At 41.3% G+C, this 27,376-nt stretch overlaps 1 long non-coding RNA gene across 1 annotated transcript; it reads right to left on the minus strand.

Annotated features, from left to right (window-relative positions):
- Positions 1-7,791: 7,791 nt before the first annotated feature.
- Positions 7,792-26,886, minus strand: LOC140737321 (uncharacterized). The gene is made up of 3 exons (XR_012101105.1): positions 26,771-26,886; positions 25,401-25,580; positions 7,792-8,464 (listed from the first exon to the last, which is right to left on the minus strand). It is a non-coding gene; the product is annotated as an uncharacterized lncRNA (long non-coding RNA).
- Positions 26,887-27,376: the final 490 nt, after the last annotated feature.

Below are 27,376 nucleotides of genomic sequence, written 5' to 3' on the forward strand. Positions count from 1 at the left end.
TGCCCATCAACGCTGTTAAGGATCTTCGCACTTGACCTACCAAGGTGCAACTCCTTGGCCAGGTTAAACTCCATCCCCCACTTCTCTATCCATATCAGCAAAAGATCCATATCCCATTGTATTCATTGCCAGTCTTCTGCACTATCCACAACACCACCAATCTTCGTATCATCTGCAAACTTACTAACTCACTCATCTGCATTTTCATCCATGCCATTTATGTACATCACTAATAGCAGAGGTCTCAGTACAGGTCCCTGCAGAGTAAGTCCCTTCAAACACTACCCTCTGCCTTCTATAGACAAGCCAGTTCTGAATCCAAACCACCATTTCACCATTGATCCTGTGCACCTTAATCTTCTAGATGAGCCTCCCACAAGGGACTTTGTCAAGCACCTTATTAAAATCCACAGCTCTACATTCATCAATCAGTTTTGTCACGTCATTAAAGAACTCAGTCAAATTAGTGAAACACAACTTGCTCTGTACAAATCTGTGCTAGCTTTCCCTGATTAAACCATAATTTTCCAAATGCTTATAAATCTTATCCCTCAGAATTCTCTCCAGTAACTTCCCTACCACTGACATGAGACTTATTGGTCTTTAGTTTCCTGGATTATCCCATGTTCTGTTCTTAACAATGGAACAACATTAACTTCTCACCAGTCCTCTGGGACCTCAGCTGTGGCTGGACAGGACACAGAGGTATTGGTCAAGGCCCTAGCAATCTCTTCTCTTGCCTCTCTCAATAACCTGGGATATATCCCATTAGACCATGGGGATTTATCCCCCTTAATGTTTTTTAAGAGACCCAAGACTACCTCTTCCTTTTCTTCAAAATGCCCTCGCATATCAATATACTTGGCACTGATCTCCCTATGTGTTGGTGCATGGCCTAGTGGATAAGACATCGGTCTAGTGATCTGAAGGTCACTGGTTCGAGCCTCAGCTGGGGCAGCATGTTGTGTCCTTGAGCAAGGCACTTAACAACACATTGCTCTGCGACAACACCGGTGCTAATGGATGCCTATTGATCTCCCTATCCTCCATGTCCTTTCTCTTGGTATTTACTAATTAAGGATCTCCTTGTCCAAGCAAATGTTTCCCCTTTATCCTTGAGTAGTCCTACCTCTTGCTCCAGGTGTATATATAGAATGCCTTGGAATTCTTTTCAATCCTGATTGCCAAGGACTCTTCATGGCCCCTCATAGTTTTCCTAATTCCCTCCTTGAGTTCTTTTCTGATTTCATTATCATTTTCAAGGGCTCTGATTCTTGCTTTCTAAGCTTCACATATAGCATGTATGTCTCCTTTTTTCTTCTTGACTAAATTCATCACTTCCCTTGACATCCAAAGTTCTCTTACCTTGCCATCCTGTCCTTCCTCTTACTGGAACATACCTCTCCTGTACTCTGTGCAATTGGTCTTTAAACAATGCCAGATGTGGATTTACCCAAAACAGCTGTTCCCAATTAACTTTCCCTGGTTCCTGCCGGACGCTCTTGTAATTTGCCCTGTTCCAATTTAATACTCTTTCGCAAGGTCCGTACTTACTTTTATGCATTGTACATGATTTTTATGTATTGTTCTGCTGTTGCAAAATAACACATTTCACAATGTGTCAGTGAAATGAAACCTGATTCTGATTCTGATTTGATTCTTCCACATTCCTAACTTCATCTCTCTTCCACTCCTCACATTCTCCTCTCTCCTCATTCTTCTTCTCTTATCACCCTCACTGCCTTCTTCCCTTCCTTCTCTCCTCTTGCAGCAGCAGTGGTTAAATATCAGTCTCTGACACCCTTACCTATCATCGAAGTTGGAACCACAGCTTACTTGACTGACAGAGTTGTTATGGGACAGGCTTGTTTTGGCTCACCAGGAAAAGTTCTCCTAACATCTCTGGAAGATTGCACTAATGTAGATTTCAATTTATTTCAGATGTCATCAACGAGCCACTGTTGCTCACCTAGGGCTATAAAATTCTGAACAATTTATCTTTTGGATGATGCCAGAAGGTCTACACCTAGGGGGCACACTGCTGCTGCTGGAAGTACTGCTACCTCACAACTCTAGCAACCCTGTCCAATCCTGACCTCGGACGCAGTGCAGGCGAAGTCTTCAGGTTATTGCTGTGACCACGTGAAGTTTTGTTCCCAGTGCTCTGGTTTCCTCAAACATCCTGATTGTTATGTTAATTGTCCTCTGTAACTTGCCCCTGGCATGTGGAGGTGTGGCAGAATTCAGAGTAATTGATAAAGAATAAAAAGGGATTAGTGTAGAATTTGTGTAAATGGGTGCTTGATGGTTGGCTGGGGTCTGTTTCCACGCTGAGTGACATTGCCTCTCGGACTCAATGAAATGCCACCAGAACCATTAATCTTGGGATCATCCTGAAACACAACTATTGACTCAGGTTGGAGGAACAACACCTTATATACCGGCTGGGTAGCCTCCAGCCTGATGGCATGAACATTGACTTCTCTAACTTCCGTTAATGCCCCTCTTCCTTTCTTACCCCATCCCGGACGTATTTAGTTGTTTGCCTGTTCTCCATCTCCCTCTGGTGCTCCCCGCCCTCCTTTCCTTCTCCTGAGGCCTCCCGTCCTATGATCCTTTCCCTTCTCCAGCTCTGTATCACTTTCGCCAATCACCTTTCCAGCTCTTAGCTTCATCCCGCCCCCTCCGGTCTACTCCTATCATTTCGCATTTCCCCCTCCCCCCTCTACTTTCAAATCTCTTACTATCTTTCCTTTCGGTTAGTCCTGACGAAGGGTCTCGGCCCGAAACGTCAACATCGCTTCTCCCTACAGATGCTGCCTAGCCTGCTGTGTTCTACCAGCATTTTGTGTGTATTGTTGTTTGAATTTCCAGCATCTGCAGATTTCCTCGTGTTTGCTATTGAACATCACTTGCCAGGATCAGTAGAATGTTATGAGAACGGTCTCAAACAAGACATCCAACTTTCCCTGAGATCAGTTGTCCCATAGATTGTTGGCTATGCAAATCACCTCAGTTTCTACACAACCTTCAGCAATAGTTGTGGTGATTCTGTCATTCCATCTTACGACCACTGCTCTGTGACTGTCTCCCAGTTTTGTCAGTACTTCTGACTGTTTGGATACCTAAACATATTATTGTACATGTTATATCGTGTTTAAGCCAAATTGTGATTCACATTAAGCCATATTTTTCATGGCAGGTCACTTTTGTTTTTTCATTTTAAACATCAGAGCAGGCCATATTATATCATTAACTTTGCTGCCTTATTAAGTGTCACTATTTACACCTTATTTCTGATCATATCACATTTCACACCAAGTGATATTTTTCATCATGTCACTTTACATCAAATCCAGACGAGGCTCACTCTAAATTTTAGCATGTTCTCTGTTGCATCATCCTTCCCATTCTGTCACTCTTCATAATAAGCCATATCTTGTATATGAAGTTTTAAGTTATTATGCAGTTTATGGCCTATCACATCTTGACCATGTCACATTGAATGCCATACATGTTTGAATTTGCATTACACTATATCTCACCTTACTTGCTTTGAAGGTCAAAATCATGATTTACATACAGTCACATTTTATACTGCATCATGTTTCATCATTTCACATTTAATGTCCTGTCATATTTTATGACCCATAACATGTTCTGCCAAGTCATGTATTATGTCACAGCACCCATTATGTCCAACGTGTTCCATGTCACACTTCTTATTATGTTAGATCACGTCACAAATGTGCATCCCATCTCGTTTCACACGCTGATCAGATTTTGTATCACCCGCCATTCCATGATGAATCACATTTTAAATCGTGACGTGTTTTATGTCCTCTTTCGCATGTGCCTGTAATGACGGTTTATCATGACACATCTTGACACATCTTGCATTCTGTTAAATGTTGTGCCATAGTGCATTTTACGATGGAATATGATCTACAATACATTTTATTTGAACTACCTTTTATGCCGTTTCATTTTTCATGCTCATCCATTTTATGTTACAACTCTTCATCGCATGTTTTACATCATGACACATTTTAGATTGTGGCTCCATTGCACATCACACAAAAAAAAGAAGTAGAAATAAGAGTATGTTATACAGCCCTTAAACATGCTTGATCCTTATCCGGATCATGGCCCATCCGGTGCCTTGTCCACTTTGCTGCCCAACGCCTCAGCTGCAGACCAATCAAGAAAGATCACAGAGGGTGTCATTTTTCATTAGAATCATCTTAGTACAGTGGCAATAGCATCGCTCTGCTTGGACATCTTCAAGATTCAAGGTTCAAAATTGTTTAACGTCATTTCCAGTACACAAATAATGTAAATACTGGAGAACAAACTAATTGTTACTCTGGATCCAATGCAGCACAAAAAAAAGCACAGTAAGATAAAGAACACAATAAATACAAATATATAAGAAAACTTATATACCTAGATTGATCGTATGTCCATAGAATGACATTAGGCACAGGAGTGTTTTTAAGGCGACAGACAGGAAATGATTAAATAGTGCTGGTTGGGAGTGTGGAGGGATGGGTTAGTGGCAATGTCTGCTTAAAACAATGATAAGCATGTGTACAAGCACATATTTGGGTGGTGATGCCATAGTCAATGACTTTGGTCAAGAAATTGAAAGGACTGAATGTTTTTCTGATGCTGAGAAAGTGATGAGAGCAAATTTAAAAATGTGAGAGGGAATATTTATGGAGATGAAACACATAAAATGTCAGCAAGCATGGAAGTTATCGAGGAAGTAGCTTGGATGGTTATCAGTTTAGTGGGAATCATGGCGAGAAGGACAAAGAGCACTGCATCATTCATTGTTCATATGCAGATAGATTATACCCCACAAAGATGAAGTCATTCACTTCATGTGCATTCTTTCACAGTAAGATATTGTTATGTTTTGTAACTCCAAAACATTAAACTAATTGAAAGACAGGAGTCCAAAGTGTGAATCTAATTTAGTTTTACTTTAAGCAAGGATCGCACATATCACGTGGTGGCATGATAACTTATGCCTCTTATGTATGTTTATGTATAATTCACAATGCATTATGCAGACAACAAAGAAAGCTTACTCAAACAATATGTTTACAATATTAATCAAATATTACCAAAATATTAAATACTTAACACTCCTCCCTGCTTAGCTATAAACTCCAACTCAAAGTAGAACGTAGTTCAACTATATACACATTATACTATATGATACAAACTGCTATACAGGATAGTAAAATTTAAATTGTCCCACTCAGGCCTCAATATTTAATCTTTGTGGACACTTTCTTACTCTTGTGGGGTTACGTCTTTCCTGACAAGGGGGATAACCTGCCCAGCAGGTGAGACTTGCAGCTGTGAAACAATCCCAGGCCTCAGAGTGACAATAGGAGTTGACTCTGAGATGGCTCTGCCAGCACTGGACAGCTCTTCTCCTTTTGTTAGCTTTTCTCTCAATCTACTTCGATGCTTGCTTCTCTCCTGGCCATGGTTTCTTTCCCTCTCTTTATCTGTTCTCTCCTTTTCAACTTACAGGCTTTCTTTTTCTCACCTTCCTTTCTTTCTTGCTTCTTGAGAGTATCTCTGAATTTGTTAATTTCTTGAGAAATTAGGATTACCCTCTTCCATTTCCACTGCATTTTACTGTATGTCATCTTCCTCTTCCTTTTCCTTTCTCTTCTTTCTAAAATGTGCTTCTTGATTGTGGGAAGTTGCATTTTGTTCACTGGAGTATTTTCTTAATCCTTCTGTTACTCCCTTTACGATCTGATCTTGCCTCTTGGTTTCCTCATCCTCAACATCATCTGACAAATCCTCTGTTTTTGTATCTCATTGACTTCTTTCTTTTTGGCCTTCCATTCATCCAGCTGTGCTTCAGTGTGTGCATCTGCTTTTACAAGCAGCTTTTTGTCTCCCATCTGAAATTCATGCAATAACCTTAATGCACGCAGAGTAGATTGTGTTCTATATACTGACAAAAGCCGATTGCTTGCAATTTTCCTGAAGCTAGAACTCTCTTCCTACTTAAAAGCAAGCCACATTTCACATGTACCTGCCTGATTAATATATCAGAATCTTTCACAGATACGTTGCCTACAAAACCTGTGGTAGTCAGATAACTGCTTTCATCACGATCGTGCTTCCTCTGAGCAGTGTGGTCTTTCCATGGTCCGATATGCTTCCCAACCAGAGGCACAGAGGTTTTGACTCTATTGCAAGGGATGTAGCATTCAAATAGTGGATGGATCTCCAGTCAAGTTGAGGTTGTCTCAGCCAATCACACCCCCAAAAATTTGGCCCACATTTTTTTATCACATACAAGACCAACGTGGTTTGTTGGTTGTTGAATTTCACAGTAACAAATGCCTTTCCCATAGGTGTTATCTTCTCTCCAGTATAAATTACTAGTTGGATATCTGCAGACTTTGGTTCAGTATCTTTGAAATACTTCTCAAACTCATTTTGTGGAATGACTGAAACAGCCGAGTCAGTGTCCCATCCCATTTTCATTAATTTGCTGTTCACTTATGCTCTAAGCCATATAGCTTGTCTCCTGTTAGTTTACATATTTTAAGTCCCAGTCCTATGTCACTCTCAACCCTATCAATTTTTTCAACAGCAGCACTTGAACAGATTAGTGCTCTTTCTGTCCTGATGAAGGGTCTCGGCCCGCAACATCGACAGTGCTTCTCCTTATAGGTGCTGCCTGGCCTGCTGTGTTCCACCAGCAGTTTGTGTGTAGTGCTCTTTTTTGCATTTGCTGCATTTTCTGCAAGTTGTGCCTTAAAATCTGCATTGGTCTGGTGTATGTGAGCCCCAGCCACAAAGGTAATGCAATTTGATTGACCAGGGAGATTTCTGTTTAGACACTGTAATTTCGTTCATGCTCACTTTCATTTCTGACTGCACCTCAGTTGTGTCCAGCTGCTGTTTCCATTGATATAGAAAATTCAACTGCTTTTTAAAATGTGAGTTGTGCTTCAGTTAGGAGCCATTTTTGATGTGTTCTTGTAAGATTCCACAAACAATCTAAACAATCACAAACTAAACGATCTCTCCATGCATCATTAAGCCCATCTCTGAACTGACAATGCTCAGCCAATCTCTTCAATTTAGCCACTTATGCTGAAATGGACAACCCTTCCTTTTGATTTTGCAGAAGTGGCTGAATTGAAGAGGTTGTCTGAAAATTGTCAGTTCTTCAATTAATAATGGTTGCGGTTCTAAATCTTCCTGCGTTACTTTCATGATATCAGCAAAGCTCATTTTGGCTTATATGGGTGCAGCAGTCAAACTCCTATGCAATCTGTATGCTTTTCCATTCAATGCACTCATTAAAACCAGAACTTGTTTCTCATTCGTTATTCTATTTGCTTTACAATACTGCTTGATTTGTTCTGTATACAGGAGCTGATTATCTTTTGTGTATTCAAAAGTGTCAATCCCTCCGACGTAGCCAGCCATTTCTGCTCTTTTTTGTGATTATTATCACCCAATACTCACTGTTTATGAAGCCATGAATTTTTCCATTTCCTGCCTTTTAAAAAAACTTGCTCATTTTTCCCTTTGCGAAGAAATGTGCTGCTCTTTTTTTTAACTTGACAGTCTCTCTTTGCGCTTTTTAAAATCTCAAATGTTTTGCTGTGATTCAAAAGGTAGGTAGTCATCTCAGGTTTATTTTAATAAAGCTCATCACCACTTTTATGTTTTGCAACTCCAAACCATTAACCTAATTAAAAGGAAAAGACAGGAGTCCGAAATATGAGTCTAACCTAGTTTTACTTCAAGCATGGCAAACACATATCATGTGGTGGCGTGATGGCATATGTAATTTCCGCACTTTTATATATAACCCACAATGCATTATGTAAGTGACAAATAATGCTTAATCAAACAACATATTTAAGATGTTACTCAAATATTACATTTTCAGAATCATAAATTGAGCTGAGCTGCACAAGCAGCACGAGTTTGTTAATGAGATCCACCATTCTTGTTGTTCAGTTGAAATTATATCCGTGTTAGGAGCAGAAATTAGGCCATGGTGTTGAGTTACAATCGGATTCATTAAACCATTGGATTCTGTGCCTACCAGCTCCCAGACTTGGTCATCTTTACAGTACTGAATAATGATTCATAATGTTGTTACATTACATGGATATGTTGTGATGTTATTCTTATGCCAGCACTGTGGCATACATCACATTTTGCATTACGTCAACAGAGGATAAAAGAAAGGCTAGTCTGCCAAATTAGGTTTTATTTTGCATCAGGTTCAGATAATATGAAGTGGTGTCAGTGTTTAGCTCTTGTGGTTGCTGTAATCCATAGTAAATATGACAAGTGAAGTTTCCAGCCCCAGAGGGAATTGCTGTTAGATAAAACCTGCCACGCATTGCTGTTATCTGTGACATCCTGGCACCCAGGCAGAACACAGAAGGGGAATATTCTGCAATGACACAAACAAACAGAAATTGGTTTTATGTAGGTAATGATCATCTCATTTTGTGATATTATTCATGCATTGAGAAAGCTCATTGCTTTTGTTGACAAAAATATTTGCTTAAGCCTCATATACAGGTAGGGCATATGAAAATATTTACATGATTGCTGGATTAGCAATTTGTTTCTTAAACTGAATTTAGATGTGAATTTATATAGGTAATCCAGAGAATGAAAAAAAACTGTAGCACTCAGTAATATATTTGGAAATATCTATTACTGGCCTGCAGCACAGCAAGCAACACTTACTGTTTTGTACATAGTAAGGCTTATTATTTTGATAAATAAGCACTGTGACAGAAAGAAACAGTAAAAATGTTTCCTTTTTTCAGAACTTTTCCAGAAAATACTGGAAACCTGCCTTGTCTGTGAAATTAATTGATGGGGTATGAAATGTGACCGCGAGATTTCACATGTTATATACAAATTGGAGAGATGTTTGGATTAAAATTAAGTCATAACCTTTCAGGCAATTAAAATCACTCAAGTGTCTTGGGTATGACTGAGGCAAAAATAAAATCTTCTCTTCATATCTATATTTGCAAGGGAAAAAAGCTAATTAATTTTTCTGTTCATAGTATTAAAACGAACTGCCAGAATTGTTCCAAACCAATACTTCCTCTCTTGTGTGCAATCCCTAATGAAAGAATAAACAGAACAGCAGCTATTTTTTACAGTGACATTCATGCAGCTTTCCTGTTAGCTCTCCAGTACATCCAGCAGCTGTGTGATAGGACCTGACAAAAATCCAGTAGGGAATTATGGCAATATAAATCTGTCACATCGGAAACACAGACTTAGGAATCATCTGGGGGCATCATTACAGTAATTTTAGGGAACCAAACAATGTTTACTTCATAATGGCCATCTGTATTCTCAATTTATCTCTTCAATTTGCCTGCATTTCACTTTATTGAAAACAGAAAAATGGCACAACACCAATGTAAATTTCATCTGGATTAGGTCAAAATGAAAAATAATGTTAAAGTGCTGTTAATGGGTGGGGAGGGGTGCGCATGAGAAACAGCAAGATACAACTGACTAAAGAAGGAAGCAGAGGAAAATATTCAGAGTTACCTGCTATACAAATATATTTCCACTTTTATTAATTTAATGCCGTACATTTATCTTATGCCAGATTGTGTTCTGCAGGCTGGAGCAGAGGAAGCAGAGTCCCAATGGACGGATCAAAAATGCTGGCTTCTTTATTGCATTCATGGCCAAATGCTCCTAGAGCTGAGAATGACATTTATTAATACCAAGGGGTTGTTTTTCAGAGCTCAGCCAATGGTCTTAGTACAGCTTAGAAAGGCACTTGCCTGATACCAAGCTGTCAGGCTAATCGCAGGATGATGGAAAATGCATCTATCAATACCCGGACTGGAGAAAAAATAGACTAGACATTTGAAACCTGAACCCACAGCTGTGACTGTATTCTGTCAATCTAATGCCCCAGCTTGAACCTGGAAGGAGAGCTACATTATAATGAAATGCTCTATAGGTGCACCATTCATTAATTTCTTTTTGTGTCAAAGGTTTTGATATGTTGAGGGATTTTTTTTCTCTACTCACTGTAAAGACTAAATGAAGTGTATTAAAAATGCCTCACCACATTCCTTTAAAAGTACAGTGTAACCTTATGTCTGGACAATATTTACACTGGAAGAAAGTGCAAATTACTGAAATTGCAGATTTCTGAAAATCCCTGGCTGTGTTGTTGATTTTGAATGAGATGGCAGTTCTTTTGGTATGTGTGCACTATCTTGAGCTAGGTGTAAATGAGCTGCTGAGTGACAACTCTGTTTCCAGTGTGTACAGCTGGCTCCACAGGAGACACAGAAATCCTTTTCCAGACAAAGGGAGCAAACCGTTGTAAGAGCAGATTAGATTACACCTCCAACACCGATCCGTTAATAGCCATGAAAGCATTCATTTAACAGGGTGCAAGATCCAAAATTTCTCTATGATCTCATACAGTTGAACAGTTTGAAAATATCCTGTTGATTTTTTTCTTCTTCAATATTATCTCCTCTTTCTCCACATACAATCTCCATTGCTGAAATACAACTCCATTGTGAAATACATGTCTCCAGAATAACATCAAGATAATTTTTCTGCGATTTAAGTAAATGCACGGAGACTGTTTGACTGTAGGGTTTAACTAACCTAATCTTATCCAGTCCTGACTTGATGTTCACACGCCCGAGAGGATTAATTTGAAATAGTTTAGAGAAAAAGAATACCTGATTTAGATATATTTCCACAACCTTAGGGTGACCCAAATTGTCCTAGAGTCACAGAAAGACATTCAAAGTGCAGTAACTACTATAAACTAGGAAATGAGAGTGCTAAATCTTCATACAGCAAGGTCCCATAAACGGCAATGTAATGGCAATGAGTTTAATTATTCCTAAGTGCCAATTCAGAATCAAATATGGTCAAAATACTAAAAAGAACTCCCATTTAGCAAAGTTGCTGACCCAGTTTCCATGGAAGTCAATCATAATTTTGTGTGCTTTCTCTAAACAAAACAAAAGCTGGAAATTCACAGCAGGTCATGGGTACAGTTCTTTCCACTGTGGATGATATTTGTAAGAGGCAATGTCTCTCAGAAAGGCAACATCCATCATTAAGGATCCCCACCAACAAAGCCATGCCCTTTTCTCATCAAGCAGGATGCACAGAAGCCAGAAGATCCACACTTTTTCCATCGAACACAATTTCTTCCCCACTGCCGCTTTGTAATATCGCTGCCAGTTTCTTGCTGTATACAGTTCACCTGTCAAAGGCCTGGAAGCAAATCCAGGGTTTGCACGTGAATTTACCACTGAGGCACAGAGAACACAACAGCTTCATTTCTGAATCATTACTACCACAATATTGATCTAAATTAAAGTAAGAACTTACATTTGCACAGAATCTTTCATGACTCCAGGATATCCCCAAGCACTCCACAGCCAATGAAATATATTTGTAGTGGAATTGCTGCTGTAAATTAACCTCTAGTCTTAGAAACATGAATGGCTTTCCTTCTCTGAAAACAGTTCCAATAACCCACCGTTCCTCCAGGGTAAAACCAGCAAAATTCACTTTCCTTTCATTTTACCAGTGTGCTCTGTGTTCATGCTGGTGTTATATCCTGGTCAGAATTCATAAAACATGCTTAAGAATAAATAACTGCTTTATTTCAACTGGATCAAAGGATTATAAAATATGCCACAAAATCAGAACAATTTGTGAGTTTGTTTAAACTGATTTGCTGAAAATTCCTTTGTGCACTATATAACAGAATCATGCGACGTCAAGAATTATATTAAAGCAGCTATGTTACTGAATGATATTAGCTGATGCACCAATAGAAGGAATTAAACCTCTCAAATTCCTTTTTCTGAAACATTGGTAGAATTTCCCTAATCTAATTTTCTTGTAAGGCCAAATATAGGATGTTGTATCACAAAGACTTTTATTTATTTACATACTTATTGCGATACTGCATGGAGAAGGCCCTTCGAGCCGAGCAGTAGCACAATTTAATCTAGTTTAAGCACGGGACAGTTTACAATGGCAAATTAACCTACCAACTGGTACGTCCTTGGACTGCGGGAGGGACCCAGAGTACCTGGAGGAACCCACGTGGGAGGAAATACAAACTCCTTACAGGCAGCAGTGGGCATTGAATGCGGGTCACCTGTACTGTAAAATGTTGTACTAACCACTATGGTACCATCAGCAAATAAACTTCAGATTTCTGTCTGGGTACAGGTATTGACAAACTCTGCCACCTTCATCAGGCATGTCTAGTTTGGTGGTATATATAACCCCGTCACCCATCCCTCCTGAATAGTTAGTCCTCATCCAATCAGGCATATATGTAAGATAATTAAATTAAAGAAGTAGTTCAAAAACAGACTGTAACACCCTGGGAAAAGTTTCACTGCTCACCTAATAGCCTTTCAGTAGAAGCCGTGTTCAGGGATAACCGGTGCTTTGGAAAAGGAGCTGTTCAACCAGGGGAGCAGGATTTGTGTTGTTGCCCTGAAGCCGGTGGGAGCTGGGGTCTGTTTTTCAGTCGGACAGGAAGAGAGATGCTGGAGAGAACCCAGTGGGGAACCATGACTCGATGGAGCAAGGTGCCAAGGACTACTGAGAATTGGTGAATATGACTTTGAGCTCCAATTTGTGCACATTTGTCTGTTTTGTTATAATGGGCCTCTTTTTTAAAAAAATTTATTTTCTTTACTAGCCCTTTATTCATAACTATAACTTCTTTAATCACATACAGCATGCGGTCTGTTATTTCTTTGCACCGAGCTATAACAGGGTAGCATCTAGGTAACCCAGGGTTTGCGGTGGGGGAGCCACCCGGATCTCCCAATCTCACGGACTGGACGGGATTGGAGTGTGCACTCCCTAGACTTACACAGCCCTAGGAAACTGAGGGGGTGGGGCTCACAGAAATAAAAAAGAAGCAGTGAGGTAGTGATCATGGGTCCAATGTCTATTCAGAAGCCATGTGCAGAAGTTCGCTGATGACACGGCCATAGTGGGGTGTGTCAGGAATGGACAGGAGGAGGAGTATAGGAAACTGATACAGGACTTTGTGATATGGTGCAACTCAAACTACCTGCGTCTCAATATCACCAAGACCAAGGAGATGGTGGTGGACTTTAGGAGATCTAGGCCTCATATGGAGCCAGTGATCATTAATGGAGAATGTGTGGAGCAGGTTAAGACCTACAAGTATCTGGGAGTACAGTTAGACGAGAAGCTAGACTGGACTGCCAACACAGATGCCTTGTGCAGGAAGGCACAGAGTCGACTGTACTTCCTTAGAAGGTTGACGTCATTCAATGTCTGTAGTGAGATGCTGAAGATGTTCTATAGGTCAGTTGTGGAGAGCGCCCTCTTCTTTGTGGTGGCGTGTTGGGGAGGAAGCATTCAGAAGAGGGACGCCTCACGTCTTAATAAGCTGGTAAGGAAGGCGGGCTCTGTCGTGGGCAAAGTACTGGAGAGTTTAACATCGGTAGCTGAGCGAAGGGCGCTGAGTAGGCTACGGTCAATTATGGAAAACTCTGAACATCCTCTACATAGCACCATCCAGAGACAGAGAAGCAGTTTCAGCGACAGGTTACTATCGATGCAATGCTCCTCAGACAGGATGAAGAGGTCAATACTCCCCAATGCCATTAGGCTTTACAATTCAACCGCCAGGACTTAAGAACTTTTTAAAAGCTATTATTAATGCTTTTTGAGATAGTGATTTAGATGCATATCATATTTTTTACTGAGTTAAGTATTGTATGTAATTAGTTTTGCTACAACAAGTGTATGGGACATTGGAAAAAAAGTTGAATTTCCCCATGGGGATGGATAAAGTATCTATCTATCTATCTATCTATCTATCAAAGGGGAAAAAGAATTAAAACTATTCTCCAAGTTTCAAACAGGAAGTTGATGTAAGTTGTAAGTCTTTGGACGCATTGTTCATTTGCAATTGTAGCAAACATTGGAACAGGTAAGACCTGCACATTAAAATAATACAAACTATTTTATTTTATGCAATGTGTATATGTTTCTGGAACCTTTACAACACCAAAGAGATTATTTTCTCACATGGAAAGACAGTACTGTGTGTGTGAGTGAGAGACAGAGTGAACAAGCACCCACTGACTTGAATTTTATTTATCCTTTTACATTAATTTTGTTCCACCGGAGCTAAGTCATGTCGCTTGTAATGATCTTGGCATCAGTTGCACAAAATGTGTCACTCTAATTTGATTTACACATTCAGCTTTATTGAACTCCTGCAACACAGGCAGAATTTATAGATTTTTTTAAGGAAGTGTTCTCAAAAATTTAAAGCACAGTAGGAGGAATTGATGCTTGGGTCCTAAAATTCTGCATGGCCATTTGCTCCAGTAGTGCACTGCTGAGGTGAAATTGTAAACCAAGGGATTAGCCCATTTGCATTAGTAATCCACTGACAATAAACGTGCCTTGTATCTCAAGCATTCTTTGCTGGAGCTAGAAAATCAAGGCACAACTTTTCAGAAGGCTAGGGTAACAGGTTAGGAGAGGAAGCTCTTCAATTATTGTAGTAGTGTACCACCCCACAGGGCCACAGGAGTGGAAACAGTCCTATTAGGTTTAAGGAATGGAATAGAACCCTACTTATGCATTGACTATGAATGTAGAATAAAAAGACACTGCATGGGTTATTCTTGAATATATTTTTTCATTCTGAATAAAGTTTATTTTGATATAAAAACAATATTTCAGGAACAGGCTTCCAAAAGCATAATTACTCTCACACTGCAAGGTGAATAGGGAAAAAACCCAGAAAATATCCCAACAAAATCTGCTTCTGCTACAGTCGATAAGGAGTTAATGGAGCAGAGTAATTCTAAGCAGGACGAGCCAGTAAACCTGGACCATATTCAGGGATTCACCTTCAGATCCGAATGAATATGCCATATCTGTCACTGACTTTATCAAGACTTCAATGGTTGAGTGAGTATAGCAGACTGAGGTGGAGGATAAATGTGTGGCTGAGGGATTGGAGCAGGGGGGCAGAGATTCAGATTTCTGGATCATTGGGACCTCTTCTGGGGCAGATGTAACCTGTACAAAAAGGATGGGTTGCACTTGAATCTTAGGGGGACCAATATCCTGGAGGGGAGGTTTGCAAAGGCTATTGGGGAGAGTTTAAACTAGAATTGCCTGGAGGTGGGAACCAAACTGAAGAGACAGAGGAAAGGGAGGTTGGCTCACAAATAGAGAAAACTTGGAGACAGTACAAAAGAGAGGATAGGCAGGTGATACAGAAGGGACACACTCAGACCGAAGGTTTGAGATGTGTCTATTTTAATGCGAGGTGTATTATGAACAAAGCGATGAGCTTAGACCGTGGATCAGCACTTGGAGCTATGATGCTGCGGCCATTGCAGAGACTTGGATAGTGCAGGAGCAGGAGTGGCTACTTCAAGTGCCAGACTTTAGATGTTTCAGAAAGGACAGGGAGCGAGGCAAAAGAGGTGGGGGCATGGCACTGTTGATCAGAGATAGTGTCACGGCTGCAGAAAAGGAGGAAGTCATGGAGGGGTTGTCTATGAAGTCTCTGTGGGTGGAAGTTAGGAACAGGAAAGGGTCAATAACTCTACTGGGTGTTTTTTATAGTCCACCCAATAGTAACGAGGATATCGAGGAGCAGATAGGGAGACAGATTCTGGAAAGGTGTAATAATAACAGGGTTGTTGTGGTGGGAGATTTTAATTTCCCAAATATTGATTGGCATCTCCCTAGAGTGAGGGGTTTAGATGGGGTGGAGTTTGTTAAGTGTGTTCAGGAAGGTTTCCTGACACAATATGTAGATAAGCATACAAGAGGAGAGGCTGTACTTGATCTGGGTTTGGGAAATGAACCTGGTCAGGTGTCAGGTCTCTCAGTGGGAGAGCATTTTGGAAATAGTGATTACAATTCTATCTTCTTTAACATAGCATTGGAGAGGGATAGGAACGGACAAGTTAGGGAAACGTTTAACTGGTGTAAGGGGGAAATATGAGGCTATCAGGCAAGAACTTGGAAGCATAATTGGAAACTTATGGAAGAAATGTGGCAAATGTTCAGGGGATATTTGTGTGGTACGTGAAGGTACGTTCCAATGAGACAGAGAAAGGATGGTAGGGTACAAGATCCACGGTGTACAAACGCTGTTGTAAATCTAGTCAAGAAGAAAAGAAGAGCTTACAAAAGGTTCAAAAAACTAGGTAATGACAGAGATCTAGAAGATTATAAGGCTAGCAGGAAGGAGTTTAAGAACGAAATTAGGAGAGCCAGAAGAGGCCATGAAAAGGCATTGGCAGATAGGATTAAGGAAAACCCCAAGGCATTCTACAAGTATGTGAAGAGCAAGAGGATAAGATGTGAGAGAATAGGACCAATCAAGTGTGACAGTGGAAAGGTATGTACGGAACCAGAGGAGATAGCAGAGGAACTTAAGGCGATTTTAGGGATGACTTGCAGTGGACTGAAAAGCTTGAGCATGTAGGTATTAAGGAAGAGGATGTGCTGGAGCTTTTGGAAAGCATCAAGTTGGATAAGTCACCGGGCCCAGACGGGATGTACCTCAGGCTACTGTGGGAGCGAGGGAGGAGATTGCTGAGCCTCTGGCGATGATCTTTGAATCATCAATGAGAATGGGAGAGGTTTCAGAGGATTGGAGGGTTGCAGATGTTATTCCCTTATTCAAGAAAGGGAGTAGGGATAGCCCAGGAAGTTATAGACCAGTGAGTCTTACTTCAGTGGTTGGTAAGTTGATAGAGAAGATCCTGAGAGGCAGGATTTACGAACATTTGGAGAGGCATAGTATGATTAGGAATAGTCAGCATGGCTTTGTCAAAGGTAGGTCGTGCTTTACAAGCCTGATTGAATTTTTTGAGGATATGACTAAATACATTGATGAGGGTAGAGCCGTAGTTGTAGTATATATGGATTTTAGCAAGGCATTTGATAAGGTACCCCATGCAAGGCTTATTGAGAAAGTAAGGAGGCATGGGATCCAAGGGGGACATTGCTTTATGGATCCAGAACTGGCTTACCCACAGAAGGCAGAGTGGTTGCAGATGGGTCATGTTCTGCATGGAGGTCGGTGACCAGTGGTGTGCCTCAAGGATCTATTCTGGGACCCCTACTCTTTGTGATTTTTTATAAATGACCTGGATGAGGAAGTGGAGAGATGGGTTAGTAAATTTACTGATGACACAAGGGTTGGGGGGTGTTATGGATAATGTGGAGGGCTGTCAGAGGTTACAGCGGGCACTGATAGGATGCAAAACTGGGCTGAGAAGTGGCAGATGGAGTTCAACCCAGGTAAGTGTGAGGTGGTTCATTTTGGTAGGTCAAATATGATGGTAGAATGTAGCATTAACGGCAAGACTCTTGGCAGTGTGGAGGATCAGAGGGATCTTGGGGTCTGAGTCCATAGGATACTCAAAGCTGCTACGCAGGTTGACTCTGCAGTTAAGACAGCATACGGTGCATTGGCATTCATCAGCCATGGTATTGAGTTGAAGAGCCGTGAGGTAATGTTACAGCTATATAAGACCTTGGGCAGACCCCACTTGGAGCACTGTGTTCATTTCTGGTCACCTCACTATAGGAAAGATGTGGATACTATAAAGGGAGTGCAGAGGAGATTTACAAGGATGTTGCCTGGATTGGGGAGCATGCCTTACGAGAATAAGTTGAGTGAACTTGGCCTTTTCTCCTTGGAGAGACGGAGGATGAAATTTGACCTGACAGAGGTGTATAAGATGATGAGAAGCATTGAGGCACAGAGGCTTTTTTCCCAGGGTTGAAATGGCTAGCACAAGCGGGCACAGTTTTAAGTTGCTTGGAAGCAGGTACAGAGGAGATGTCAGGGGTACGTTTTTTATGCAGAGAGTGGTGAGTGCGTGGAATGGGCTGCCGGTGACAGTGGTGGAGCCAGATATGATAGGGTCTTTTAAGAGACTCCTGGATAGATACATGGAGCTTAGAAAAATAGAGGGCTATGGGTTCGCCTAGATGGTTCTAAGGTAAGGATATGTTCTGCTCAGCTTTGTGGGCCGAAGGGCCTGTATTGTGTTGTAGGTTTTCTAAGTTTCTATGTTTCTATGAATGTGTGCCTTTGAGAGCATGCTGAATCTTCCCAAACCAGGTGCCCTAGATGAGCCAGGAGATACACAGTCAGCTGATAGCTAAGTCTGTGGCATTCTAACCTGGCGATCCTGTGGCCTATAAGTCCAGATATGATATATAGAAGGCCTTTGTGGGAGCAAAAAGGCAATTCCATGTGAAGTTAGAGACACTGTTGGATTCACGTCAGCTGTGACAGGATTTACATTTCATTACTTCTTATAAGGCAAAATCTAACAGCAAAATGGCAGTGAACCTTCCCTCATTGATGATATTAATGCTTTTTATGTACACTTTGATACTAGACCTGTGCATATCCCTGCATCATCTCGTATCCACGTGATACGGTATCTGTCTAGGAGATTGATTCAGACCATACAGTATTTCAAGAGGGTGATCCCTCACAAGACTTCAGGCCCCAATGGTGTACCAGGCAGGGTACCTGAAACCCTGTGCCAACCAACTGGCTGAAGTTTTCAAGGACATCTTCCACCCTCTTATTGCAGTAATTGGAGTTTCCTTCCTGCCTCACCCACCCCGACAATCTCAAATCCACCTGAACCCATAGTCACCAATGCAGATTTGACGTCAATCTTCCAGAGAGATCCCAGGGAACACATCTGGCTATGTCCTTAGATCCTGCGCAGCTGAACTGGTGAAGGTATTTGCAGATATTTTTAACCCCTTGCTTCTTCAGTGTGAGGTTCCCACCTGTTTTAAGAAGACCTCAGTCATCCCGGCACCTAAGAAAAACTAGGTGAAACTAGCTGAACTAAATGAAAAAAAGATTAACTTTAGCCTCCCAGACAACCTTGCACATTTCCCACCGAAATAGATCTACAGCAGTATCCATCTCCCTGGTCTTAAACTCATTTCTGGAATATCTGAACAGTAAAGACATCGATGTTAGACTTTTGTTTATTGATTATAACTCCACCTTCAGCACTGTAATTTCAAACAAACCCATCTCCACCTAGACCTGGGACTCAACACTGCCCTTTACAACTGGATCCTTGACTTTCTGACCAACAGATTGCAACCAGCAAACGTAGGCAGCCACACCTCCACCATAATTCAACTCCAACAAGGCAGTATCGTCAGTCTCTGACCCCATTCCCTACACACTCACAAGTAAGTGGCCCATATTCTGCTCTAACTCCTTCTACAAGACTGAGATAGATAGATAGATAGATACTTTATTCATCCCCATGGGGAAATTCAACTTTTTTTCCAATGTCCCATACACTTGTTGTAGCAAAACTAATTACATACAATACTTAACTCAATAAAAAAAATATGATATGCATCTAAATCACTATCTCAAAAAGCATTAATAATAGCTTTTAAAAAGTTCTTAAGTCCTGGCGGTAGAATTGTAAAGCCTAATGGCATTGGGGAGTATTGACCTCTTCATCCTGTCTGAGGAGCATTGCATCGATAGTAACCTGTCGCTGAAACTGCTTCTCTGTCTCTGGATGGTGCTATGTAGAGGATGTTCAGAGTTATCCATAATTGACCGTAGCCTACTCAGCGCCCTTCGCTCAGCTACCGATGTTAAACTCTCCAGTACTTTGCCCACGACAGAGCCCGCCTTCCTTACCAGCTTATTAAGACGTGAGGCGTCCCTCTTCTTAATGCTTCCTCCCCAACACGCCACCACAAAGAAGAGGGCGCTCTCCACAACTGACCTATAGAACATCTTCAGATGATACCGCCATAGTGAGCCATGTCTCAAACACCAATGAGTCAGAGTACAAGAAAGAGATAGGAAGCCTAGTGACATGGTGTCATGACAAAACAGTGTCAGCAAAACAAGAGAGCTGGTCATTGACCTCGGCAAGGATGGCATAGGCGTAAAAAGTTTCGGAGGGGATGTGATTTAAGTATCTTATGACATTTAAGAAGTGTCAAGACAAGTATCTGAATCACTAGGACATGGAAAGTTACAGACAACGTGGGTAAATGGGATTAGTGCAGACAGGTACAACAGACGTGCATGAACATAGTGAGTTAAAGGGCCAGACTCTGTGATTCTATGACAGGACATACACTTACTGGTCACTTTATTAGTTGCCTCTGGCACTTGAGTGTACCGTATGTTCGTGGCCTTATGCTGCTACAGCCCATCCACTTCAATGTTTTGCACATTCAGAGATAACCTTCTGCACACCACTGTTGTAACGTGTGATTATTTGAGTAACTGTTGCCTTCCTGTCAGCTTGAACCAGTCCAGGTATTCTCCTCTGACATTTTTGCCCATAGAACTGCTGCTCACTGGATGTTTTTTGACTTTTGCACCATTCTCTGTAAACTCTAGAGACTGTTCTGTGGGAAAATCCCAGGAGATCAGCAGTTTCTGAAATGCTCAAACTGCCCCATCTGTCACCAGCAATTATTATGTGATCAGAGTCACTTAGATCCCATTCTGATATTTGGTCTGAAGAACAACTGAACCTCTTGACCATGTCTGCATTATTTTATGCATCGAGTTGCTGCCACATGATTGGCTGATTAGATATTTGTATTAAGAGCATGTGTACAGGTACAACTAATAAAGTACCCACTGGGTGTAGAACAATACAACACAGATACAGTTTGTTTGGCCCCTGATGTTGTGCAGACCAAATTAAGCTAATGACACCTAATCCTTGCTGTCTACACAGAATCCATATCTATTGTCTGCATATTCATGTACCCATCTAAGAGCCTAAGACACCTTTATTTTTGCTTCTACCACCAGTCTTCGGTGCTCATTTCAGGGAACTCCACTCTCCGTAAAAATCTTGCCCCATACATCTCCTTTGAACTTCATTTAGCTAGTGGTGAGAAGGCCTGCTTTGTCAGAGTCTCAAGCCACCCTTGACGTGGCCGTGGGCCGGGAAGGACACGATTATTTGGCTCCTTGTGGACTGTACGCTTGCCAAGATGGAGTGAACCATACCGAACGGCTCTGTAACACAGAGCTAAGTTCAAAAGATTGTTCCCAGGAACACTCACTGAAACAAACAGCAGTTATTGCTGGGGGATCATCATCTCCATGAAAGGCACACTTTGAACTGTCTAAGAATTGTTTGTCCCCCTATGCAAGTTTACAACTGTATGCTGCCTGTTATGACCCCAGCCCCCTCCTTTGTGAGAATCGCGCGAGAGAGAGAGAGCTGCCTTACAGTTTGGAATGTGGGCTGGCCTCTCAGCCAGACAAAAGCCATGGACATAGCCATTGTCTTGGGAGACACCTTTGTGGAATAAGGGACTGGACTATGTGCAAACCCTCAGGGCAACGTGGGCTGGGTGATGGGGGAAAGATTGTCTCACCCCCCCCACCCTGATTGACATCTACAACCCTGCCAGTCCAGATAAAAGGTGGGCTGCCGAGGCGGGGCCTCAGACGCACCAAGGAGACACACGAAGAAGACACGATAGCGCTTCCCGTCGGAGCGGGAAGCCATTCTGAAGGAAGCCACGTGCGTTAGATTCCGGATCGAGAGTCTGTGGCTGAAACCAAAGGAAAAACCGTTTTAACTAACAACAGGGATTTGCTTCGCAAAGACGACGGGCAAGTGTTCCTTCTCTCTCTCTCTCCAACACGTGAAATGCCAGCGGTTCCCGAAACGGGGAAGCCTGCAGACTTTGAGTGACTCTTATATTCCATTGGACTCAGTATTGTCCCCTAGACAACGATAGAGCTTGTTTTTGATTGATTATTACTATACCTGTGCTTTAGATTGAGTTTTGACGATGTATATGATCTGAATGTTTTGTATTAACCATACGTTTGTGCCCCGTTATAAATAAAAACGTTTGAAAATAGTATCATCAGGCTTCAGCAGACCTCTCTATCTTTGCTGGTAAGTCACCCGGTTACTGGGAACGTAACATGCCAACTGGCACATTCCAGAGTGCCGGAGGACATGTTGAAACTAGGTCCGGCCACTGCAAAGGCTTTGTAGGGAAGGACCTGTTGCCACTAGATTCTGGATCTGTTCCTATGGAAGTCTCTCTCTTTTCACTGATGTAATATTACTGACATTGACATATTATAAGTAGTGGTACTGAATAGCTTGGTAAAGTGAATGAAGAGACTGACATGTCCCAAATGTATTTCTGTATATGTTATGAATAAAGTACGTTTTCAGATATAAACATTTCAGAGGCAGACTAATGGAAATTTTGGCGAATCATCCAGGTAAGTGTAACAGATGGCTGTTATGAGATTTAAAGAAACTTCAAAAGGAGGCTTGATGAGCGTACAGAGCTAATATTTTAATATGGCTGACAATCAGATTCTTAGGTTGAAGTGCAGTAGGAAAGAGAGGATATAATGAACACAATATGAAAGTTTAACAAATTAAATGTACAAGGTGACGAGTAACAGACATAAAATGCTGGATCTACTCAGCAGATCAGGCCAACATCTATGGGAGGGAATAAACTGTTGGTGTTTCCGGCCTCGTCCCCTAGCACCAGAAACATTCCTTTCCATAGTACCTGGCTTTGTTGAGTTCCTCCATCATTTTGTGGTGTTACTCTGAATTTCCAGCATCTGCAGAATCTCATGTGTTTACGAGTAACAAAACGATCACAATTTTTGTTGTTCTGGCATGATAGCCATGAACATTATTCTAAAACGATGGTTGCATAAGTTACTTTTCACACTCTATTGTGTTCAAATTTTACTGAAGTTGCCCTCCCACCTGACCAATAGACCCTTCTAGCTTATGGAATGTTAGCTTTCATAAGTCGAGGGATAGAGTTTAAGCGTCACGGGGTAATGATGCAGCTCTATAAAACTCTGGTTAGGCCACACTTGGAGAACTGTTCCCAGTTCTGGTCACCTCACTATAGGAAGGATGTGGAAGCATTGGACAGGGTACAGAGGAGATTTACCAGTGTGCTGCCTGGTTTAGAGAATATGCATTATGATCAGAGATTAAGGGAGCTAGGGCTTTACTCTCTGGAGTGAAGGAGGATGAGAGGAGACATGATAGAAGTGTACAAGGTATTAAGAGGAATAGATAGAGTGGACAGCCAGCGCCTTTTCCCCAGGGCACCACTGTTCAATACACGAGGACGTGGCTTTAAGGTAAGGGGTGGAAAGTTCAAAGGGGATATCAGAGGAAGGTTTTTTACTCAGAGAGTGGTTGGTGCGTGGAATGCACTGCCTGAGTCAGTGGTAGAGGCAGATTCACTAGTGAAATTTAAGAGACAACTAGACAGGTATATGGAGGAATTTAAGGTGGGGGGTTATATGGGAGGCAGGGTTTAAGGGTCGGCACAACATTGTGGGCCGAAGGTCCTGTACTGTGCTGTACTATTCTATGTTCTATGTTCTAGTGCTAGAACTCTACAAAGTCATCTAACTGTGATTTAATAAGGATTTTATGAAGCTGCATCCCATATCTGCACTTTATATTAGGACCAGAATTTCATTTTAACCTCTTTGATCCCCTATGGTTTTTTGGATTTTTATCTTTTAAATGGAACATGGATGATTCATATTTACCTTTATTAAACTACATCTGCCAAACTTGTTCCCTCTCACTTAATCTATTGATTCCCCTTTGTATGTTAATATATTCAGTACTTCATACTTTTTCTGGTAAACAATCACTGAAAACAGTGGCCTATGGCTTCCCTGTCAGAGTTGAGCTGAATCACCTGTACGATCCGGCATTTTTGTGGTGTGGCTGGAGTCTTACTGGGACAGGACAGTTACAGGCTGGAGTTGCAGGAGTGGACATGGAGGCAATTTGATGTGGCGGAGCCAAGGTGAGGAAAGATCTTGGGTTTGATTGGTTTGAGAGCCGAGCCAAATTGGGAAGGTCAGGTACAGGTGAATCCCGAGCCTGTGGGTGAGGAATGACCCATCGGGTACTGATCTTATTGAGGTACAGGTGAATCCCGAGCCTGTGGGTGAGGAATGACCCATCGGGTACTGATCTTATTGAGGTGGTGGATCCCAAGCCCATGGGTGAGGAATGACCCATCGGGTACTGATCTTATTGAGCTGGTGGATCCCAAGCCCATGGGTGAGGAATGACCCATCGGGTACTGATCTTATTGAGGTGGTGAATCCCGAGCCTGTGGGTGAGGAATGACCCATCGGGTACTGATCTTATTGAGGTGGTGGATCCCAAGCCCATGAGTGAGGAATGACCCATCGGGTACTGATCTTATTGAGGTGGTAGATCCCAAGCCCATGGGTGAGGAATGACCCATCGGGTACTGATCTTATTGAGGTGGTGGATCCCAAGCCCATGGGTGAGGAATGACCCATCGGGTACTGATCTTATTGAGGTGGTGGATCCCAAGCCCATGGGTGAGGAATGACCTGAGGTTTGGATGATTTAAGCGCTGGGCCAGATTGAGTTCTCAGGGTGTCGGGATCGGAGGCAAGCGATGGGCTGGTTCGGCTTGCTGCACCACAGGGTTTGAACTGAACTGATGCTTTCTGAATTGGATCCTGTAGACTTCTGAATCAGCTGCAGTGATGCCTAGCTTTGTGAACTTCAGTTCTGAACGCTGTTTGCTTGCTTTCTTGTTTGTACAATCTGTTTTCTCTCTCTCTGCACATTGGGCGTTTGATGGTCTCCTTTTGTTTTTAATGGGTTCAATTGGGGTTCTTAATCTCACGGCTGTCTATAGGAAGACAAACCTCAAAGTATACATTCTTAGATAATGTAGTGTGTAGGCCTCCATTAGTCTCGATAGACCATGGATTTGCACCTTGGAAAGTTTCCAGGGTGCAAGCCTGGGCAAGGTTTTTTTTAATGGAAGACCAGCAGTTGCCCAAGCTGCAAGTCTTCTCTCTCCACACCACCAATGTTGTCCAAGGGAAGGGCATTAGATTCTTAGATAATAAATTTACTTTGAACTTTGAACTTCAGTTTTATCTTTATTGCTTGTAATGTCTCTTGTCTTTATATCATCAACAAACTTGAATTTGGGTTTCCTTTCTTCCATCTAAGCATGTATAACTATAATTATGTTTTCAAAACATTTGCCTGGTGTTTACCACTAATGGTGTCTGCCCATCTGAGTACCTGCCAACTATTCCTACTCTAACTCCAGCTGCTGCTGCTGCTGCTGAGCCAATTTTCAAACCAAGGCAAGTACCTGCTTTCAATTACATGAGTTTTAACTATAGTATATGAAGAGCTTTATCAAACTCCTTCAGGAAAAGCTTTGAATAAGATCCATTGACTTACCTTCAAGTTATTCAGTTGGGTCCATCAGGTATGATCTTTAGAATTTTGCACCATTTGGAAATTCCAAATTTTCAAGCTGTTTGTTCTCTCTCTTCATAGCAACGGTCTTTAGCGGTTTCAGGAGCAATGTTTTTTTTGTCGAATTGTCTGGAATTTCCTTACTTCCTTGTCTCATTTTTGCTAAAAGGCAAAGTGAAATGCAAAAATTTTCAACCTAATTCTGTACCAAGATAATAGAATTTTGGAAAAAACTTCTTCTCAGGCACCTCCTTAGAATGGAGGATGACCTACTTCGACCTCACTTTCGTGGATTCTGAAGTGACCAACGAGGCCAACATGGAACTGCAGACCCCTCCACTGATGGGACAGAGAGTGGGAGCACTCCCCCTAATGCTTATCCAAGACCTTTGTACGTTTCCAATACATGAGCCTGAGGTCTTCAATGTGGTCCTAAATCTTCCTTCTCTACTTTACGTGTTCATGAGCTGGAGATTCCCAGGAGTCAGTGACAATGTTGCACTTATTCAAGAAGTGAAGATTATGGATATAATATTTATAATGTTCTCACATTAAAAGAGTTAACTTAGCAAGTTTCAGGTCAATTTTTGTCAATCTTCAGTGAATAGTTTTTATTACTATTCTGTTAATGTTAATTTAAATGAATCCCTGTCCCTGATTCAATATTAGTGTTCTTGGGAATGTCATTCTCTGCAGCAAGTACTGACTGATAGAACCATGCTGACTAGTATACTGTACAACATTATTGGCCATATTTCCTGCCTGGAAGAGGGTAAATATGGAAGTCCCAAATTTACAGGTGCTTCTCTAACAGGAATATCCACATTTCATTACATGGAAAACAGCTTTTCTTAATTCTGTAATCTTAATAACTGTTTCATGTTTTGCTTTTAACAACAACAGCAAACTTGGTCTCTGTTTGATAATTATACAGTTCTTGAGGTTGCTAATTAAAACTGACTCATAATTTATTATTAAATCTAACAAGCCTGAGACATATTGTTATATAAAATTATTTTAAATACAGTCAAGAAATTAGGGGAAAAAAAGCTGCTTTTGGAAGTGTCCATGAAGCTATCATCAGCTTTGCAAGTGGACACAGGTTCACAGATTCAATAAGTGCCCCCTGAGGAAGAAAACCTGCAGTTTTATCTGGTCTGACCTATCTGTGACTTCAGTCTGAAGGCAAAATGGTTGACTCAAATTACAGATTGCAGTAGTCCAAGAACTAGAGCAGCCAGAGGTGAGGTGTAACACAGTTCATTATTTTTTTAATCCTTATGTCACAAAACATCATTTCAAATTAGGTACTCTTATTATACTGAAAGAAAATTGAAAAATAGATGAGTTACCTTTCTGTCCATTGCTCACTCAGCATGTGCCTTTTGATGTCCATGGGTTTCTCTCTGGAAGAAAACACAGCCAGGCTGAAAGTGATGCAACAGAGGAAGCCATAAATGTTGTAAACATTCCACATGTGTCATCAGTGACCCAGATAAAATTATAACCTGCAACGTGACCTGCAAATGCAAATGCAAATGCTCAGTTTAAAATCTTGGATGTGAGAAAAATGTGCAGTTTTCAGGCCAAGCCGTGTATACCTTTTGACTGCCGCTGTTATACGATGTTTTGCCACGTTTGACATGATTAATGGTAATTAATGTTGAGCTCCGAAATAACATTTACTACATAATAATCAGGCTTCATTAAACTGGCTTGTGTATTGTATGTTTTTTTGAAAAGCTAACATAATAAACAGGTATGAAAATCCTGAAGCAAGAATAACTCCAAAAATGGCAAGTTAAATGAATTGTTGATGAAAAATGAGCTTAAGTTAAACAGTGGGAATAGTAACAATAATAAATAGAATTATAAATGCCTTGTGTCTTTTTCCTTTATGAAGGAACACTTCCCTTTTATTTCTTAAATACCATACTCTAGGCATCATTCCAAGAAAT

The sequence above is a fragment of the Hemitrygon akajei genome, chromosome 2 (genome assembly GCF_048418815.1).
Source record: "Hemitrygon akajei chromosome 2, sHemAka1.3, whole genome shotgun sequence".
Lineage (NCBI taxonomy): Eukaryota > Metazoa > Chordata > Chondrichthyes > Myliobatiformes > Dasyatidae > Hemitrygon > Hemitrygon akajei.